At 42.7% G+C, this 21,732-nt stretch overlaps 1 long non-coding RNA gene across 1 annotated transcript in view; it reads left to right on the forward strand.

The window, feature by feature from the left end:
* The window catches only part of LOC133045757 (uncharacterized), a 315,619-nt gene that overhangs the window by 23,286 nt on the left and 270,601 nt on the right, over nt 1–21,732 (forward strand). The window lies entirely within an intron of this gene.

A 21,732-nucleotide genomic window follows, 5' to 3' on the forward strand; every position in this document is an offset into this window, starting at 1 on the left:
GGCTCTCTGTATAAAGGGAAAATCAAGTTCCTGATCGGAAATTGCCAACATGCTCTATTCTCTTCTTAATTTTAGTAATAACAGCTCTTATTTGTATTGGGCTCATGACTAGAATAAAGACGAAGTTTCCCAGTCTCTTCTTGACACCAGGTATGGTTTACATGACAAAGTTATGGATAATGCAACATCAAGGTTTATATGTACGGTTCTGGGAAGTATCCTTTAATGAAGTATCCATAATGAACATTTCTGTGAAAGAGTTTTGTTGTGCTGTTCGTGGCTGGCATTCTGTTTTTTGAAGCAGTGTAGTTGTGTCACAAATTTGCAGAGAAATGACCCACTGTTTCAAACAATGCACTATATTGCTACTGTATGAATTTATGTTTTTCCACATATCTCTGTAATTTGCATTTCTCACGAAGAGAAAGGCTCTGGGTAGAATCTATTTTTAGGGGCTAATTCTTAGTTAACGATGTTATTTTTCCTTTGAGCTCTGGGTCGTTATACTCTATGACAGCTGTCCCCAACCTTTTTGGCACCAGGGACTGGTTTTGTGGAACACAAATTTTCTATGGACTGGGGTGTGGAGGGATGGTTCAGGCAGTAATGTGAGTGATGGGGAGCAATGGGGAGAGGCAGATGAAGTTTTGCTCACTCACTGCCTACCTCCTGCTGTGGGGCCTGCTTCCTAACAGAGTGCAAACTGGTACTGGTCCTTGGCCTGGGGGTTGGAGACCCCTGCTCTATGACATACATACACTTTGAACCCTAGTCTCTGGGTGAATGAGAGGTTCATAGTTAAGATAGTCTCCCAAGCCCTTATCCATAGACCTTACTTACACGGGATTTATGATTTGGTGAAGGGAGGGGTAGTTCTGAAATGTGCTTGGCGCTTTCACTCATTTGGCCTTTCCTTTTATTTGGGTTGGCAGAGTCACTCATCTTCTTTATAAAAGCTTGGCATATTGAGGATGGTATTTTATATTTTTTATGTTAAGCTGGAATTTCCGGATTGGGTTCTGCAGCATATGGCTCTGTTTTTACTAGATTCTGGTGGGCTTACAAAAGAATTTTTTTCTCTTTTGTTTACTTCATGCTGGAGTTTAGGATCTGATCCTCATGGAGGAGGAGGGGAAGAATTGGCAGGGGAGAGATCATCTATCCAAACATAAGTCTATCCAGTACAAGTCCTGTTTTGGTTCCAACCCTGGAGATCTGGTTATCCTCAGACTCCAGGCCAGAATCATAATCACAAGGGAAATGAACTGTACTGAGGTCCTTATTTTCACAACGCAATTTGGCTTCACAGTAAACTGTTACCCTCAGGCATCCAGTTGTGGACCAACTGGGTAAGGGATGGGAATCCCTTGACTCTGCTCCTCTGTAGAATTGTTTATCCATCAGGCAGTTTCAAAAAAACTTTGAAAATCATTGCTTTAGAAGAAAATGGTCCTGTGTAACCAGCCGTGAAAGTGACCCACAGTTTTTTCCACCTCCTAATAATCACATCTTTATATAGACCTCTTCTACTTTCATAGAGCTAATTGTATAACTAGTGGGATTCTACAGATGTGAGTAATGTAACTTCTGAACCTGGGCCATAAAAGACATTGCAGATTCCACTTTGATCATTCATTTGGACATACAGCTATAGGAGCACTCAAGCAATCCTATGGGGAAGTCCGTGGGGTGAGGAACTGAAGCCTCCCGCCAACAGACATGTGAGTGAGTCATCTTGGAACCCCCACTCAAGCCTTCAAATGACAGATGCCCCTGTTGACATCCTGATGGCAACCTCATGAGAGAACCCAAGCCAGAACCGCTCAGCTAAGCTGCTGACTCCTAAAAACCAGGAGATAGTAAATGCTTATTGTTTGAAGCCACCAAGGTTTGGGTAATATTTTACACAGCAGTAGGTAACTATTACAGATATACTTCTAAAAGACACGATGATACAGCTTGAAAATCTTACTCAACACATCACTGCTGAAATAAAGCAGCAAAATAAAACCCTCTAACAGGGAACCTCTTCTGTAATTTTCCCCTTTTTATTCTAATAACCTTAAAAACTTTTTATTTTTTGGCTATCATTGTTAACGGTTGTGGTGAATTTGTCTTTTATGGTTGCCCATCATCAATTTCTTTTACCTCACTGCAATTCAAGTTTCTATTAGGGATTTGTTTCTCCCCTTTATGTAGAAACCCTGGTTAAAATCTCTTAGTTTGGGTTCCCTTAAAGCTGAACTTGAGTGCACGTGGTTTAATTGGGAGAAGATTCCAGGATGCACTGAGAGAATTTGGACATGAGGCATGGAAAAGAGGCAGCCATCCTTCATGGCATTAAAGCTGAGCTTATCACTGTGGGTACCTGGACTCGGTCACGTTGACCTTCTGAGAAAGAATACACTTCAGAATTTCTTTCTGATGGGTGAGGAAGTTGCGTTCTTGATATCCTGTCCTGTCTTGGTTGATGGTGGTCCAGTAGCCAGGGAGAAAGGTAGTTCTGTATATAGGTGAACCTGTAGGTAACTTCTCCTTTAGGCCAAAAGGGTAGAGGTGGGCATTCGTAGCAGCTTCTATAGAGGGCAGTTCCCAGTGAACATTTTCCACTGGGAGTCAGATTCTCCTTCACTCTACTCTAGATGGTGGAAAGGGATAGGGAGAGGGGGGAGAAAGAGGATAAAGCTCAGCTGACTTCACCAGGTACTTTTCTGTACACTCCGAATCTCAAGCAGTGTCACAGCTTAGAAATCTCTCCTGGACTCAGAGGCTTTGGGGCCAGACTATTCCAGTATCCAGACTGTAGCTCTCCCCACTGCTTCCTTGGCATTGTGAATCTCCTTTGGTTCCTGTTCATCCCAAGCCTAGTCCCTATGCATCATGCAAGGCTTCTGTCAAGCCCATGAGCCCTTGACATCCTTTCATTAAGTTTCTCTTCGCTTACGTTGGCAGAACTGAGTTCTGCTGCCCTTAACAAAGAAAGCTTAACTGAGACGATGGATCTCACTGAAATTAATAGTAAAGTTCACACTTTTCCAACCCAAATCCCAGCGGGATTGGATAGATTTAAGAACTTGCTAAATGGAGTCTAAAGGTCATCTTTATGTGCAAGATATTCAAGAAGGCTTTGAAAAAGAAATGTGAGGCTACAAAGATCTGTGACAGAATTAAGTGGGAACTACAGTTTATAGAACCACTGGTTTAAAGATAAACGGTCACTGGCTGGTCTAATTTGGCAGACAAAAATTTCATTTCTGGGGCACAGAAGCCTCTCCCTCTGTTGGACGAGAGCTGAGATCCTGTCTATAAACGCTTGCTCTCGTTTCAAAGGTCAACACTCGAATTGTACATCTGCCGCCCTCTTATTAAAGACCAAAGACTTGCGAGGAATGACTTGATATTTAAGTATGACCTGCCTGTCTAGATCTTTTTCATTCTCTCTCTTGCTTTCTTTTGCTCCCACTCCTACTCCAGCACCCATCAACATCACTGATTCACAACTTTTACTAGCTGATTGGAAAGGGATGAAGAAAGGCTGCTTGAACCTAAGAATCATCAGCAATAATGCTAATCATTTTCATCAACTGTAGACCAGCTACTGAGCTATTTGTATCAGTGGGGAAGAACAGTCTCTTAAGATACTTTATTTTCCTGCTGAATGTCATGGACATGGTTCAGCTTAACCATCATCACAGCAGTACAGCATAGTGGTTAAAATCAGAGTTTTTATTCAGATGGCCTGGGTTCAATTCCTGGCTTCCTATTTTTCAGTCGCATCGTCGTCAGTTCCCTAGGTCTCAGATTCATCATCTGTAAAGTGGATTAACAACTCTCACTTCATGGAATTCTTGGGAGGATTACATAGCACAGTGCTTGCAGAGCTTTTAGTTAGTGTTTAATATGGTTCTTATTATTTGTATCAGTGGGGAATCATAGCAGAAAGCAAATTCTAGATAAAATTGGGTAACTTGGAGGGAGGTTAATAAAGGGACTGATTACAAAGTATAAGGAGGGCATGGGGACACCAAAAGGGAGAATGTAGTTACTGAGGGTGGTTACCACCCCTAGGCAGGGAAGGGGTGAAGAGAGAGAAGCTCAGTGGGACCCTGATGTTGAGAGAGTTGTATAGAGAGTGGCATCCTCTGTACCCTGATGTATAGAGAGGCCACCTGACAAAACTGTAGCAAGAAATGCTGCCTGCCCATGATGACCATCAGGGAGGAAGGTGAGGAAGTAACCCTCTTGGCCTTCACCCCTTCCCTAACCTTAGGATCCTCTTGTTGGTGGTCCCCACTGATTGACCCACCATGGACTTAGAGCACAAGAGAAGTGGGGAGGAGATTGGGACAGGGCAGGACTGATGGGCACAGAGCAAGGTGGCAGCGGTACAGAGCGGCTCCGGACAAGATGTTCCCAGGCTATGAGTAGTGCTGCAGGGTCTGGGGTACCAGTGAGTATGTGGGTTGCATGGCCATGGAATTGTCTTCTTCTGGAAAGTCTCTGTCACCTAAAGCTTTTCTGTGTTAAGCTGTCATTGATTTGACAAAGGGGTTCCCCTTTTTCCATCTTCCCAGCTTGTTTTAGAAGAAGACTTGCTTGGTTGAAGCAACCTCTCCCTCTCTTTGCTCAGGTATTACCAAAAGTTTCTAAATCCTGGCTCAGTTCCTACTGCCAGCTTCCCACTGAGACCCTGGATGCCCATTCCATTATAATGGCTGGAGTGTCAATACATTCTCTCCTAGCTTAAGCTACATGAGGTGGAAGTGTGGAAGCTAGACCTTGGACACACAATTACATCTCAGCTGGGCTGTTGGCAGCCGGTTTTGCTTTTGAAGGTTCAGTTCAGTTCAGTTCAGTCACCCAGTCATGTCTGACTCTTTGCAACCCCATGGACTGCAGCACACAAGGCCTCCCTGTCCATCACCATCTCCTGGAGATTACTCAAACTCATGTCCATTGAATCGGTGATGCCATCCAACCATTTCATCCTCTGTTGTCCCCTTCTCCTCCCACCTTCAATCTTTCCCAGCATCAGGGTCTTTTCAAATGAGTCAGCTGTTTGCATAAGGTGGCCAAAGTATTGGAGTTTCAGCTTCAGCATCAGCCCTTCCAATGACTATTCAGGACTGATCTCCTTTAGGATGGACTGATTGGATCTCCTTGCAGTCCAAGGGACTCTCAAAAGTCTTCTCCAACAGCACAGTTCAAAAGATCAATTCTTTGGCACTCAGCTTTCTTTATAGTTCAACTCTCACATCCATACATGGCTACTAGAAGAACCATAGCCTTGACTAGACAGATCTTTGTTGGCAAAGTAATGTCTCTGCTTTTTAATATGCTGTCTAGTTTGGTCATAACTTTTCTTCCAAAGAGTAAGCATCTTTTAATTTCATGGCTGCTTTCATCATCTGCAGTGATTTTGGAGCCCCCCAAAATAAAGTTTGCCACTGTTTCCACTGTTTTGCCATCTATTTGCCATAAAGTGATGGGATCGGATGTCATGATCTTAGTTTTCTGAATGTTGAGCTTTAAGCCAAATTCTTCACTCTCCTCTTTCACTTTCATCAAGAGGCTCTTTAGTTCTTCTTCGCTTTCTACCATAAGGATGGTGTCATCTGCATATCTGAAATTACTGATATTTCTCTTGGCAATCTTGATTCCAGCTTGTACTTCATCCAGCCCAGCATTTCTCATGATGTACTCTGCATAATAAGTTAAATAAGCAGGGTAACAATATACAGCCTTGACGTACTCCTTTCCTGATTTGGAACCAGTCTGTTGTTCCATGTCCAGTTCTAACTGTTGCTTCTTGACCTGCATACAGATTTCTCAGGAGGCAGGTCAGGTGGTCTGGTATTCCTATCTCTTTCAGAATTTTCCACAGTTTATTGTGATCCACACAGTCAAAGGCTTTGGCATAGTCAATGAAGCAGAAATAGATGTTTTTCTGGAACTCTTGCTTTTTTGATGATCCAGTGGATGTTGGCAATTTGATCTCTGGTTCCACTGCCTTTTCTAAATCCAGCTTGAACATCTGGAAGTTCACGGTTCACGTACTGTTGAAGCCTGACTTGGAGAATTTTGAGCATTACTTTACTAGCGTGTGAGATGAGTGAAGGTTGGCTGACAGTTTGTGGGTGTGGCTTACCTACTTGAGAAAATTTCCCCTCCTTTTGTGTATCCTGGTGCTTTTAAGATTTAATTGGATTTCCTTGTTTCTTAAAACTCCTCCATTTGAATAAATATTGGTTTATTTATAATAATCTAAGATAGTCCTATTTTGAATTTATATAATTAATTTATATAAATTAATTTTTTAAAACTTCATTAAAAAAATTTACTATAATCCTAAACTCCACCCATATATTGGAAGACTAGGTATGTCTTAAGCAAACTATTTTGAAATATCCACATTGATTGCCTAATCTCAAAGGTTTAGAGTGAAATGTTTGCTGACAGTTGAAAAATCTGATTCTTAACTTTGTGGAAATGGCCAGGTCTTTAGCACCCTCACCTCGCATAGACATAAATGTGCCCCTGTCCTCAAGGGCCTTTGTGCCTGAGACAATCCCTTTGGGGCCAAGGGCTTTTCAGCCGACTGTTGACAGCACTTCTTATTGTTTGGGTATCAAGGCCTTCCTTGAAGGGGCCTCTAGGAGGAGATTCCCTGTGTCCTTTATGATGACCTTGAGGGAAGATGCAATGTTATACCCACCCTGTGCCCAGAGAGCCCAAGATTTCACCTGGGATTGTGCAGATCCTACAACTATATATTCACAAGCCACAGTCTGAAACTCTTAGGATGAGAGCTTTATATTCATACATTTTCTATGTTAGAAAAAAATTGAATATCCATACCATATATTACACTGTGTCTGTGTACTAAGCTTCTACTGTGACTGTAACGAATAACCACCAACTCAGTGGCTTGAAACAACACACTTATTATGGTGCAGTTCTGTAGGTCAAAGGCCTATAATCACAGCGCTGCAGGGCTGTGTTCCTTCTGGAGGCCCTAGAGGAGAATCTGTTTCTTTGCCTTTTTCAGTGCTCAAGGCCACTGGAATGCCATGGTTCATGTCCTTCCTCCATCTTCAAGCCAGTAGCTTAGCATCTCCAAGTTTCTCTTTCTTTGACCTCTGCTTACCATCATCATGTCTCTGGTATCTTGGTATCTCCAAGTTTTCTGCCTCCCTCCTGTTAGGACCCATGGGATTATACTGACCTCACCTCATTAATGCAGGGGTCACCTCCCCCAGCTCAAGCTCGCTAACTTAATCAGATCTGCAGAGTGCATTTATCCATGTCAGGTAACATTTGCAAGATTCAGAGATTAGGAGACACACATCTTTGGAGGCTAATATTCTGTCTACCATAATGCTACAGGTGTTCAGGAGACCACCCACAATTATTAATATTTCTGTGGCAAAATGTATGAAGATTCATGCTAAATTATACACATCAGTGGTTAGTAAACTGCAGTTGATGGGTCACATCCACTTGTTTTTGTAAATCAGATTTTATTGGAACATAGTCATGCCCACTTGTTGTGGCTGCTTTCATGATACAAGGGCAGAGGAGTAAGTTGGGATTTGCAGAACCTAAAATGCTTACTATCTGGCCTTTTACAGAAAAAAAATTCTGACCCCTGCTATAAATAATATCTCTAAATAGCTTCGCTTAGTTTGCCACCAAACAAATTTTCCAGAAACCTATAGAAAATCTTGTGGTTTTCAATGATGCTGAGTTTCAGAAGTGTAAGCAAGGGAGCATGGACAACTTGTTAGTGACTGAACCAGAGACTCAACTCTAGTTTACTGCAAAGCCTAAGTTCTTAATTCAAATAGCCCCAGATTCTATTTCCTTTGTATTTGAGCCAAGCGTATGATATGTGTATACACTGGACCCATTTTACAATCTCAGATGCCCAGAGAATTAGAGTAGAATGTGGTCATCATCCGGTGCAAAGATAATAGTTGGAAGGTCACCCTGGGTCAGAGGTGTGTCAGCGAGAACAGTGTTCTAACAACAAGGCACTGGAAGCCTTTAGTCAGGAGTGTGTGCACTCTAATTAACCACACTCACCACCATTCCCTGTCTTCCTTATTGCCTCACCTAAGCTCCTCCTCACATCAACATTCCCAGCCGCGTCCCTGAAGGCTTTTGATACTTACATGCTGACCTAAGCTCTGCCTTCCTGTAATAGAGAGGAAGAAAGCAAGGTCCAGAGAAGCATCTGTGGAGGTCAGGTAGAAAATAGGTGGCAGAGCTGAACCCGGAACCCAGGCTTCCTGCTCTCTCTGCCCATTTTCTTTTACTTCACTGTCAGGTACTTGGACCTGGCCCGGGGCCAGTTGTGATTCACATGCTCAGCCTTCACTGGCTGCTCCCCCTGCCCTGTCAATCCACCCAACCCCTGCTCGACTTTGTTTTCTCCACAGGTCAGCAGTAAATCACTTGCCTAAACAATCATCACCTTCAAATGCTCAGCTGCAGTCCCAGATGTTGTAATCTCTCTTGGCTTCCTTTGATGCTCTGGAGAGAAGTTTCCTTGGAGATCTTCCAAATTCAGGGCTGATAATTTGTTATCACTTGAATTTCAGATCATGCCAGGCTTTGGCTTTCAAAATCATCAGCGCTCACCTTTCCTCTAGGTCAAGGTTGAGTTGTAGGCTGTGCCCCCAGTTTTTGGCTGATCTGTTCTCGATGGGCTGCTGGGGTCTGGTTGTTGGAAGGAAGGACTTTTGACCTGGGGATGATGATCCACTGACGTCATTCTCCCTGAAGGAAGTCCAGGAGGAGGGAAACAAATGCAACTACCTTAATGAGAAATGGTATAAAATCTCTTCCAGCTGTTGAAGTTTTGTAAGGACGATAAAGTTTCTTTATTGAGTACCCCTCCTCTGGTTTGAGCTTAGCCAAACCTCATCCATAAAGAATCCATTATTGGGATACAAATCACTTTTTAATCAGAATCCCTAACCGTGGGTTCAGGGATAGGGCCAAGAACACCCTTGTATGCTCCATTACATCTTCCTTTGAGAGACATTGCAGAGAGCTGGATGTTTCTAGAAGCTGGATGTCTGCTTTCCCTGTATTTGAATGTAGGTATTATTTTCATTACTATTTAGTGCTTTGGACAAGTATATGACTATTGATGTAGACTGAAAATTACACCTGGAAAGGTTTCACTGGAGGGAGGAAATTTTAATTCTTCCATATTTCCATCAACTAAACCCTCCTCCAGCTATTCCAAGTGAACACACAATCTGATTAGAAACAATGAGCTTCTCTGCAGACACACTTCTATGCTAAAACTCCAAGCCATCACCTTTCCTTCTGCGCTGTTGTCCCCAAGAAACCCTGGATAGAAACTGTACAGAGACACTGGTTGGAATTCAGACAATTTTATTGATACATTATTTGCTACTTGGATTATTAGTGTATAATCTTCAACATTGAAACAAATGACTTTTTTTCTTTATACGTGCCTAGATGTCTTTTCACAAGCCAAAACTGAAGGATCCCTTTAATTTCCAGTAGCTCCTCAAATATTTCATCCAAGCTACCCATGTTGATGAGCATTGTTATATCAGGCCTTCATCTGGGCTAGCCCAGAGTTTCAGCAAAACTGTAAATATTACTTGATTTCTTCATTCATTATCCAAGTATGCTTGTATATATACTAAGTTCTAGTTCTAAGTGCAAGGTTCTGTGAGGAATGTCTTATCCCCTCTATTGCAACTAATACTCATATATAAAGCTGATGCTGGATTGCTTCCTACATACCAAGCATTGTCTTAAGTATTCCACAGTAACTCATTAAATCATCATAAGAATCCCATAAAGCAGGTACTACAGTATTACTACTCACATTTTACAGAAAAGGAAACTGAATCCCAGGGAGGTTAAGTAACTTGCCCAAAGTCACACAGCTACTGAGTATCAACATTAAGCAGGACTGTAAGTGGACTGGGTCCTAAGTCCATGCTTTTAACCATTACATTGTATGAAAATGAAAAGGGATTTTTTTCTGCTCTTAAAATTGTTACAGCTACAGCAGGACTGCAAACTCACATGCTGGCAGGGACCAGGCAGGAAATGAACAGGAGTGGAATAGGCCAGGCAGCCATTGTGGGGAAATGGAGAATTACCCTCCCCTTGCAGGGGGAGGATCCAGCCAATCATAGCTGCTACAGCAGACAAGCCCCATATGACCAGGCCTGCCCATGCTCTAAGAGAAGCCAAAAAGACAGTTTTGAAGTCTGAAATCTCTCACTAAAACAAGCAAACGACTTTCAGGTTTAGCAAGTTTCCACAAGCTGAGTAGAGTCCTCAGGTTGTCAGTCTGCAAACTGAAGTTACTATTAGCGGGGGATAACACACGTGTGCTAGTACCTGTAATGTGATGAGAATGTGCTGTGTCCCGTCAGAGGTACATTAGGAAAATGCTGTGGGAATTCAGAGAAACAGAGAAAACTGACTGCTGTATGACACTGTGTGGGAAAACTAGCAGTTAAGATGGTCAATAGAGAAGGAACAGAGAGGAATGTAAAGGGCATGTCAGGAGAATAGGAAAAACCGTTTGGCTATAGGGAGGTCAGATAATCATCAAGTGTTGAAATACACCGTACTAGTCGAGAGAGAACTGTTGCTCCCCTAGGGGTTTTCCACCAGAACTTCCCTTGAACCAGAAATGAAAGGGTCAATGCCTGTCAGTGTCTCTGGCTGATGGTCAAATATTTAAATGCTGCTCTTGACCACAGTAAAGGTAATAAAGTCAAGACTGGTCAGGGAAGTTGGGTGACTCTGGGTGCCAAGTCCAGGTGTGTGACCTTTGATGCTGGAGGGTCACGGAAAGTGTTCTGTTGTCACTGACCTGGTCAGAGTTGGTTCTGACAGCTCTGGGTCAGCTGATTTGAAGAGAGGAGGACATTGGAGGCAGCAGACTAATTAGAAAATGGACCACGAAAGTCCTGGTTATGGGGACTGGGGTAGAGGTCACAGGTGAAGCAGAGGCAGGCCTTGGGGAGTGAGTTGACGCGGTGCTCCAGTGAGGGGGCAAAGCTAAGGGCCACCTCCAGATTAAAGTCTGGGCCAGTGGTGGTATCACTAGGCAGCTGGAATGGGAGTGTTGAGAGGGAGGAGGATGAATAATCTTTGGCACATTTTGGAATCCAGAAGAACTGGTGGAACTTGAAGCCACATATATATTATTAAATGTGTTCAGAAACAATAACTACATTCATCTCCCTCCCCACACCCTCTGGAAATAATTTATTTAAAACAGATCCAAGCTTTGAGGGAATGGAGCATAAGACCAGTAAGTTTGACTTCAGAGGATAAAACATTAAATTGGGGAACTTTTCAATAAAAAGCAAGTTTATTAGGCAGGCATTGTCTGGGGAAGCTCAGAACTGAAGGAAGTAGTATTTATTGGATACTTACTGTGCCCCAGGCACTAAGCAAGGGTGTATGTTGATGATCTTGATCTTGTTTGATCTGCAGAACAGAACAACCAAATGGAATTTAATTATCCCCATTTTAAAGATGAAGCAACTGAGGCCCAGGAATGTGAAGTCATTTGTGGGAATTGTCCAAGGAAAAGATGGGAACCTTTAAGGCAAACTTAACATTTGTTTCACAGTGCCTTTCTTTGTTTCTTTTTTTACAAATGGCCCCATTACAGGGAACCCAGACTTGGCTAGTTGTGGTTCCACCATTTCCCACAAGACAAACATGGTGTGGATATAATCATCGCAGCACTGATGGACTCGTCTGAGAGCCTTGTTTATACAGCAAGCACACGGCTTTTCTTGGGGCTCACGGTGCCTTCATTCACAGCACACATAGTCTTTAGAAAACTTCCATGTTAAAGAGTATTTTTCTTTGATTGGGTGTGAAATTAGGTTGAGATAGCCCCTTGATGACATGTGGCTTCTACAAGTGAGAAAATGTTGAAAAACTTGGCCTTTGGAGTCATAAAGGCCTGAGTTCAAATCCCAGTTCTGCGATTTACTCACTCTGTGACTGTGAGCAAGTCATCAAGGTCTCTATACCTGTTTCTTCATATTTCATGCCAGCCTCATTGGATTGCAGTGGAGGCTATGTAATCTTTCAAATGTAAACTTTTTCCCCCAGCCAGCCTCTCCTATGGTCTCTTCTCCCACTCCAGTTGCCTTTTGGAAATAATCTAGACTTTTTAAAGAGCCAGATAGGAAACATTTGAGGCTTTGTGTTTATCACACAGCCTCCTTACCAATTACCCTCCTCTGCTGTTGTTGAGTGAAAACAGTCACAGACAAGAATTAACAAGTGGGTGTGGTGGCATTCCAATAAAACTTTACTTATAAAATTGGCAGCATTTGGTTTTGGTCAGGGGATGTTGTTTGCCAGCTCCTGGTCTAGACTCTAGCAGCTATGTCAATGCCTTGGCAGGTTTGAGGATGAGACATGCTTTTTTAGCAGGCAACCCCAACTTCCTAATAGGGGGTCAATTCCAAAGCACTCTTTTCTCCTTTTTTAATTAAAAAAAATTTTAATAAAAGTATAGGTGATTGACAATGTTGTGTTAATTAACTGCTATATGGCAAAGTGATTCTATTATATATATATTATATAATCATATATATTTCTATATATGATTATATAATATATTATATTGATATTATATATATATTTGTGGGCTTCCCTTGTAGCTCAGTTGGTAAAGAATCTGCCTGCAATGCAGGAGAGCTGGGTTCGATTCTTGGGTTGGGAAGATTCTCTGAAGAAGAAAATGGCAATTCACTCCAATATTCTTGCTTGGAGAATCCCATGGACAGAGGAGCCTGGCAGGCTACAGTCCATGGGGTCACAAGAGTCGGACACAACTCAGTGATTAAACCACCTCCATATATATATATATTATTTTTTAATATTATGTATTTTTTCCATTGTGGCCTATCATAGGATATTGAACATAATTCTCTGTGCCATACAGTAGGACCTTGCTACTTAGCCATTGCATATGTAAAAGCCCACATCTGCTAAGCCCAACCTCACACTCCATCCCATGCCCAACCCCCTCCTCACTGACAACTACCAGTCTGTCCTCTTTTTGTCCGTGTTTCTGTTTCATAGATGGGTTCATTCCTGTCCTTTCTTTAACACCCTCTACTTATCTTTAGCAAATGATGTGAACTCTCTTTCTAAGGAAATGCACAAAAAGGCTGCAGGGATTTCTGAAATGATTTCCAGAAGATGAGCCTTTAATCACTTTTAATCATGCTGGGATTAAACTGATCAGATTTACTTTCAAATGTACACTAGTCTAAGAAGTGCTAGTTAAAATACAACAAAAATATAGCGGGCTGGGATTCTTGCCACACCTAGAATGTGATATGCTTTGTCACTTGCAGGGAACGGGAAACCATCGCATCCAAACACAACATTTATCACTGCCCCTCTTCCCTCCCAGGGCAGAATCCTCTGCTACAGGAACAGTAATGCCACAAATGCCCCTGGTACCTGAATCCCACTGGCTCTTGTTGTGCCTTTTTTTTTTTTGGAAACCTGGCTTTCATCGATGTGCTCTTATTTGAGCTCCAGACAGGTTTTCTGAGTCTGAGCCTCAGAAAAGTGTGGCAACGCATCTTAATTCTTTGACTATGTGAGAATTCTTTCTTAATATATGTGGTGGTCATGAGCATGCCCCTGGAATTAGGGATGGTAACTAGCCAGTGATTCCTGAGTTTTGAACTCTATCCTTGCATTTGTACCAAAGCCACACATCTCCTAGTCTGCTCCCAGCCCGTGACCCAGGGAAGACATCGGGGCAGACCCATTCCTGAGAGATACAGACTCCTATGGTGACTGTGACGTGAAGTCCTGCTGAAATGTCCTTGGTCAGCACACATTCTGGGTTGCTTTTTTCTATCCTTCATCCCTCTGTTCTTCACTTGGGGTCAGTCTGACATTATGGTCTGATGGCTCTCCCAGCCTTTCCCACCTCCTTGCCTGTTTTTCGTAATAAGACCCAGCATATTTTAATGCCATCTTGGCATCTGTTCCTCAGAGAACCTAGACTAATACAATATATACTTTAAAAATATGTCTATGGATCTCTCACACTTGAGTAGGAAGTACCTCTCTATGATGGCAAGACTGAATTTTTCTCCTGTCTCCTTTTATATGTGGAAGTTCTAACCCTCAATATAATGATATTTGGAGATGCAACCTTTGGGCAATAATTAGATTTAGAAGAGGTCATGAGAGTGGGTGCTAAAGCACTTAGGTCGTGTTTGACTCTTTGTGACTATATGGACCGTTACCTCCCAGGCTCTGTCCATGAGACTCTCTAGGCAAGAATACTGGAGTGGATTGCCATGCTGTCCTTCAAGGGATCTTCCCGACCCAGGGATTGAACCCGCATCTCTTATGTCTTCTGAATTGGCAGGCAGGTTCTTTACCACTAGCGCAACCTGGGAATGAGAGTAGGAGTCTTGCAGTAGGATTAGTGTCCTTATAAGAAGACACACAGCTTGCTTGCCCTCCCTCAGCACGTGCACAAAGAAGAGGTCATGTAAGCACGCAGATAGATGACAGCCACCCATGAGAGGGCTTCCCTGATAGCTCAGTTGGTAAAGATTCTGCCTGCAATACAGGAGACCCCAGTTCAATGCCTGCATTGGGAAGATCGTCTGGAGAAGGGATAGGCTACCCACTCCAGTATTCTTGGGCTTCCCTTGTGGTGCAGTTGGTAAAGAATCTGCCTGCAATGCAGGAGACCTGGGTTCGATCCCTGGGTTGGGAAGATCCCCTGGAGAAGGAAAAGGCTACTCACTCCAGTATTCTGGCCTGGAGAATTCCAGGGACTGTATATGCATAGTCCATGGGGTCACAAAGAGTCAGACACGACTGAGCAACTTTCATATATATATACATGACATAGGAGGAGAGACTTCACCAGGAACCCAATCAGTCAGAACCTTGATCTTGGACTTTATAGCTTCTCGATGTATGAGAAAATAATTGCTTGTGCAAATCTCCCAGTCTTCAGTATTTTGTTATGACAGCTTGAGCAGAGGAAGACAGAGGGAAAGTTGATGTCACTCTTTCTTTTTGTCCCCACCTGTACAGCCAGAGCTCGGCTCTATCTGCTAAACATAGCCACATGGCCATGGATAGTGGCTGCAGAAGGTTTGAGACCTGGAAATGTCTGTGATGGTGTCTTAACAGGGTTGCTAACATTATTTGGAATGGGATAATTCTCTGGGCAAGACTGTCACATGTGTTCCAGGGTATTTAGCACCCCTAGTCCCTGCCCATTAAATATCAGTGGGGCCTCTCAGTCCCTGGGGCAACCAGAACCACCCCCACATATTTCCAAACACTCCTTGGGGCAAGATGGTACTGCTTCCAAGTACAGTCAACTGGCATCTCTAGTGTCTAAGCTTTTAATCATCTCGCTTCACTACTAGGCTCATCATTGGCAGGTAAGAGCTTGTCCAGTGGTCAGAGCCCAGGGAGTTGGAGAAGATTTCATTCCTTGGTGTTTGGTGAGACAGTTTCTTTGTGCTGTAGGGTTTCCAGGACTAATCCAAGGTTGGTTGTTAAGTATCATCTGAGCTCCAGGCCCTGGGGAAGCAGGATGGCATGTGTCCAATGGGTGTTCAGTCAGTATTGCATGTTGAGAAATTATTTAATTGACTTCTTGCCTCCAGACAGAATATATTAAACTTATGGCGAGTGTCACCATTTTCCCTGGCCGACCCTCAGCTATTTGTCTTAGTCCCTGCTCTCAAAAATCCCTTCTTTAATTAGCCTTGCTGCATTTTATACCAGCTTCTTCTTGTCTCGACACCTTGTACCCTAAGAGACCATATAACACATGGTGGTTTAGAGACTGAGTTCTGGAGTGAGATAAGTGGTTCAAATCCTACCACGGTCCTGATCAGTTGTATAACTGTTAGTTGTACAACTAAGAACAACATTCTTGTTTTCGGTCTATAAAAGATGGGCAGCAGTAATTTTCCCTACTTCCTTGGGTTGTTGGGAGGATAAGTGAAATTCCTGACATTCAGGGGGCAAGACAGGAACAATTGCCTGTCTGAAAGTTTCCTGACAGATAACACTCCGTGGCTTTACCAAGGAAATTCTCAAGTTTCTCTGCCGTTTTAGGGGGTTGGATTAGTTAAAGTGTCAGTTAAAATGTAAATATTGAGGAGCTCGTTGGAGTATAGAGTTTGGGTGTTATTTACCCTTCATAGTCCTCTCAACTAACCCACAGAAAGTGAACATTGAATGATGAGGTTTTGTTCGTTTTTATTGAATTATAGTTTGATTTACAATATCATACGTGTTTCAGGTGTGCAACAGTGATTCAGTGAGATATATATACACACACACACATATATATATGTACGTGTGTGTGTGTTCTTTTTTCGATTCTTTTCCCTTAGAGGTTATTACAAATATTTAGGAGAGTTCCTTATGCTATGTGGTAGGACCTTATTGATTATTTTTTATAAATTACTGTGTATATGTTAATCCTAAGGTAATTTATCCCTCGCCCCGGATGATCGTAGTTGAACATGTCCAAAGGCTATATAGCAGACCTCATTTTATTGCAGTTTGCTTTATGGACCTTCACAGATACTGTTTTTTTTATTTTTTTATTTTAACTAATCATGGTTTGTGGCAACCCTTCATCAAACAAGTGTATCGGCACCATTTTTCCCCTGGTGCATCTGTTCACTTTGTGTCTGTGTGTCAAGTATTGGTAATTCTTGCAATAGTTCACACTTTTTCATGATTATTCTATTTGTTATGGTGATCTGTGGTCAGTGATCTTTGATGTGACTATTGCAAAAAGATTATGGCTCTATGAAGGCTCAAATGATGGCTTTTTTTTTTTTTTTAGCAATAAAGTCTTTTAAATTAATATATGTGCATTTTTAGACATAATTCTATTGCACATTGAGTAGACTACTGTATAGTATAAATATAACTTTTACCTGCATGAGGAAAGCAAAAAATTCGTGTGCTTTGCTATATTACAACAGTTGCTTTGTTGGGGTGGTCTGGAACCAAGTCTGCAGTGTCTCCAAGGTCTGCCTGTATTAGGTCACTGTGACAGTAATCATAATAATAGCTAACTGTGAACAAGTGCTTCCTAAGTGACAGGCTCTATTCTAAGTGTTTTACATATATATTAAGTTATTTAATCCTTATAAGGTAGATAGTTTTATCATTTCCATTTTACAGTGAGGAAACGAAGGCTTCAGAGAGATTAATTTGCCCAAGTTCACACGGTTTGTCGATGTGACCTTGGAAAAAGACAAAGTAACTTGAGAGTTTTGGAAACCAAGCTCTGCCTGCTCTCAGCTCCCCAGGGTCGGGTGAACTGGATCTGGAGTAAAAAAGAGTGATGGTGATGGTGGTGGTGGGTGGTGGCTTTTCTCCAACAAGCGATCACACAGGACGTCATCTGTTCTCAATTTCCATTCTGGTTGTCCTCCATGGCAGCCCTCCAGCCCAGCACACGTGCTCCGGCTGTTGGCCAGGAGCTAAATTTATTTGTAAGCTCAGAGTTCAAGCAGGTACATAAATTACACGTATACAGCCTCATTCCTCAGTTCAGCTTGACACAGCTGAGTACCCATCAGGGTTTTCCAGGCTGGCTGCTCCCAGTCCTAAGCCATCAGCCCTTGTTGCGATGCCTTCAGCTGCCACCTCCACCCCACACAGCAGGCACCTTATAAAGAGACTCTGGCACATCTCCTTCCCGCCCACAGTCTTCGGTCTGAACTCTGTGCCCAACTTAGTGCTCGGGCAATAAGTTGACGTGACAGTGAACTCTGTCATGTTCTCACACCTCCTAACAGTGTGAATCACACACCTCACCATCCTGAACACTTTTCTGTTCCACCCAGGGTAAAGTGGAACCCCCTTCAAGTGAGTTACAAGTCCTTTACACTCTGGCTCCCACCCACCTCTCCAGGATAGCTCCCAGGCTGCTCCCTTCCCACTGGCACCTCCCTGTCCTTCCTTAGTTACTTACAAAGGAGCAGGATATTTTGTTGTCCTAGGACTGGAGAGTCCTTTTTTTCCTGAACTGTTAAGGAACCGTCTTCTAGTGATACAAACAGTTGTGTCCACCAGTATAATTCTTACTTTGTGAGAAGTAGATGAATGCCAGCAAACTGCTTACAACTTAAATCATGAACCTTTTCTGCTTTTATGCTTAGTCACATTGCATGTATGCCTTTCAGAGAAAGTGTCTAAGGAGGTCCATGTGATAGGCTCAGGCAGATTTGAGAGAACTCTCCTCCCCCAGTGACATTTTTTGGGAGGTGAAAAGTCCAGTAGATTGAAAATGCCTTGAGAGTAGGGCCTTAGTTTGGGTTCTTCTGCAGGATTTGCCATCTGTTGAACTGAATGGGGAAAGGGTGGAGTCTGCCTAGGATATTTTCAAGGATGAGAAGAGGAGGACAAAATGCTATGATTTATTGCAGACTACCCTGCAGCAAATGCTTTACATTACATTATATCCTCTAATCCTCACAATAATTTTATGAAGAAATATTATTGTTCCCATTTTATGAGGGAGGAAACAGACCCAGAGAGGTTAAGCGCATTGCCCAGGGTCACACAGCTGGTAGTCAACAATGGCGGTGTCATAATTCAGGGCTCATTCTCATTCTACAAAATGACAGTCCTCGTTAAATCTGGTTAAATCTCTCAGCTTTAGCTCAAATAGATCTTTGTGCTTTTCCCTGTTCCCACAGGACCCTATTTCTTCCAATCCCTAGTGAGGGCCTCTTGATAGCTCAAGAAACTATGACTCAGTCACATTTCAAGTATTGTCAGAATTCAGAAGTTTGGGAAACCTGGCAGTTACGCAGATTTTAAAAGTGAAATTACAGTGTTTGTCAGTATTTGCAATCCACTGTCTGGACATTCAGGAGAGTGTCAGAAATCTAACTGGGTAATTTGCTGAAGTTTTATTCAAACGTGCCTGTATTATGAAATTTTTCAATCATAAGAAATTATTTGCATTGTTGAATTGTTTCTACCAGAGAACACTATTTTTTTTTTAAAGGAGCTTAATTTTTTATTAAATATTGCAATCTATCTGGGAATTTAATTGCTGTAGATATGGAAATAGGGCCACTTGGGTGATACGTGATTCGTTCCCAGTTGCCAGTTTCTCATGCACTTAAACAATCTGTCTCCTTTCAAATGTGACAGTTGGCAGAAATTCTTGGGCATATGAAATTGTGATTGTTTTCAGACATTAAAAATCAGGCTTCAGATCATTCTTGCCGAGTGGTCTAGCTTCAGCCTCCGCTTGCCTTTTAAACATAGCTGTAGCTCCCCAGCATCATCTTGCATGAAGTAGACTCATTTGGGTGTGTGCGCCTGGGGAACTGGATTTGATGCTCCCCACCTTTGCACTGGGGTGGCTAACGGCTGCCATTCCCTCATGTAGAGAATCCATCAGCTGCCTGGAGAAGGCAGTGAAGCGTGTGAAACCCAGGAACAAACTCTATTTCCTAGCAACCAAGGAAAACCATTTCTCCTCTGTCAGCAGGAATGCTCAGATTTATGTAAGCTACAAATGCCCGTTATCACCATAATAAACCATATATTTGCAGGCGATATTTACAGCCAGCTCATTGTGGCATTCCACCCTGGTAGCCCCCATGCTTGCGAGTTTTCCTTTTGGAGCCCCCCAAAATACGATTAGGTGGATGCTGAGTACTAATTTCATGAACAGCAGTGCCTGACAAAGCTACTAACCGCCTAATTATGAAGGAAGATTACTGATACCATTAATTGAATGGTTGTAAAATTCCGGTAAAGTCAGATGGTAGTAAAGTCCGTTTTCAATTTACTAGGCTATTAAAAGTATTTCCGGCTATAAAATAAACAGACACAAAGCATACTAAACAGGCTAATATGGAAACATAAAAAAGAGAAGGGAGAAGCTTGTCGTAGCAATTAGTGGTTGTGATTAGCTGCGCCACAGACCCAGCGGTGGAAATTAAAGATTAATTTATGACAGTGCTCTGGTGAGGGAGGTTTGTTGGTAACTGTTCTGCCTACAGGTGGGCTGGGCGCTTGTCATTTTAGTTGCCAAAGAATCATCCCCAGCTTAGGCTATGTGTCAACCTTCCTTGGGACTGTTCTGTCTGTTATCTGGAGCTGAAAGATGCTTAATCAACACATTTCCTCATTCGGAGTCGTAGTTTCCCAATAGGAGTAAGCTGGGCTAGGGGCCTTTTAGCTCCAAGAGAGCCTAAGATGATCTGGTCCAATACTGCATCCTAGCAACCTGGATCTTTGCTGACCCTTACATGCAGTATACCTGTTCATGTGCTCATACCCTTTACCTGGATGCTGTCCTCTCCACCCACTCATGGGAAACCCTTCTCGGTCTCTACATCCTGGAGAGTTTTCTTAAGAACCCAGCCTCCATACTGCCCACTCACAGTTCATCCTCACTGCCTCTTTCCTAGCTATATTTTCAGCTCCAGCAGCTGATAAGTTCCTAAGGAGTTCAATAAAGATATGGGAATTGACTGAGGGTAAAGGACTTGCAGGACAGGAAGTGTGCCACACTGTGATCTGTTTCTCCTGGAAGATGTTGAAAAGTTGAGCAGATACTCTATAAGAACCTGTCACTCTACAGAAATAAGAGGAACACTAGTTGGTATGAAATTTTGCCCTCAAAAGGTCTTTGGTGTCCTGATGTCCAGAGTAGCCATAAAATAGATTACTAGGCATGTTGCCAACCTCACCACTGAGAGGATGAAGGCTTAGAGCGAGCTGGCCCAGGTTCTGATGGGTTAAACTGAAGAACTCCTCTAAGGATTTCTTAAGCCCTAACTGTGTGGTCCTCATCTGTCAACTAAGCAGAGCATCCTTAGGGGGCTTTCTGACCCCACTTTGAGAATGGTCTCTAACATATGATTTATCATATGCAATAAAGATTTTATGTACCAGCTGAAGCTGGGACGCATTGCCTTTTTTGCATCTTCTTATTGGCCTGGACGACTGGAGATTGCGTCACCAAATTTTAAGCCCCACCATCCCCTTCTTGTTTCTTTAGCTTAGACCTGGGATACTCCAAGTGTGGTATTTAGATCAGCAGCATTGGCATTCCCAGGGAGCAGGGGAGAAATGTAAATCCTTGGGCCCATCCCAGGTCAACTAGTTTACCTGGAATTGTCTAGAATCTGCTGCCTAACAAGATCTCAAGTGTTTCCTATGCACAGGCTAAAAATCATCTCAAGTTCTTGTTGAACATAAACTTCTTTTGACTCCTCTCTGGAGATTCCACACAACATTGGTTTTAGGGTGAGGCCTGGGTGTTTGTGTGGGTAACTCCTGCCTACAAGGGTTTTTTTTTTCCCGAGGAAATTTCAGAGTTCTCTGCCCTGAGTGGTTTTCAGTACTGGAAACTAGGAATACACTCATAATAATTCCATTCAACTAGGTAAAAGTGAAGCCCAGGTACTTTGCTGGCAATTCTAATGTACAATCAGGGGCTTGCAGCCACTGTCTCAGTCGTGGCTCTCAAAACGTGGTCCATAGACCAGTAGGAACAGCTCAACCTGGGACCTTGTGATAAATACAAATGAGGGGCCTGCCTTCCTTGAAGTGAGCCCAGTTATGTGTTTTAATAAGTTCTTCAGATGAGACTGGGCTATGTAATTCATGGGGCCCACTGTGAAATGAAAACAC

This window comes from Dama dama, chromosome 24 (assembly GCF_033118175.1).
Source record: "Dama dama isolate Ldn47 chromosome 24, ASM3311817v1, whole genome shotgun sequence".
Lineage (NCBI taxonomy): Eukaryota > Metazoa > Chordata > Mammalia > Artiodactyla > Cervidae > Dama > Dama dama.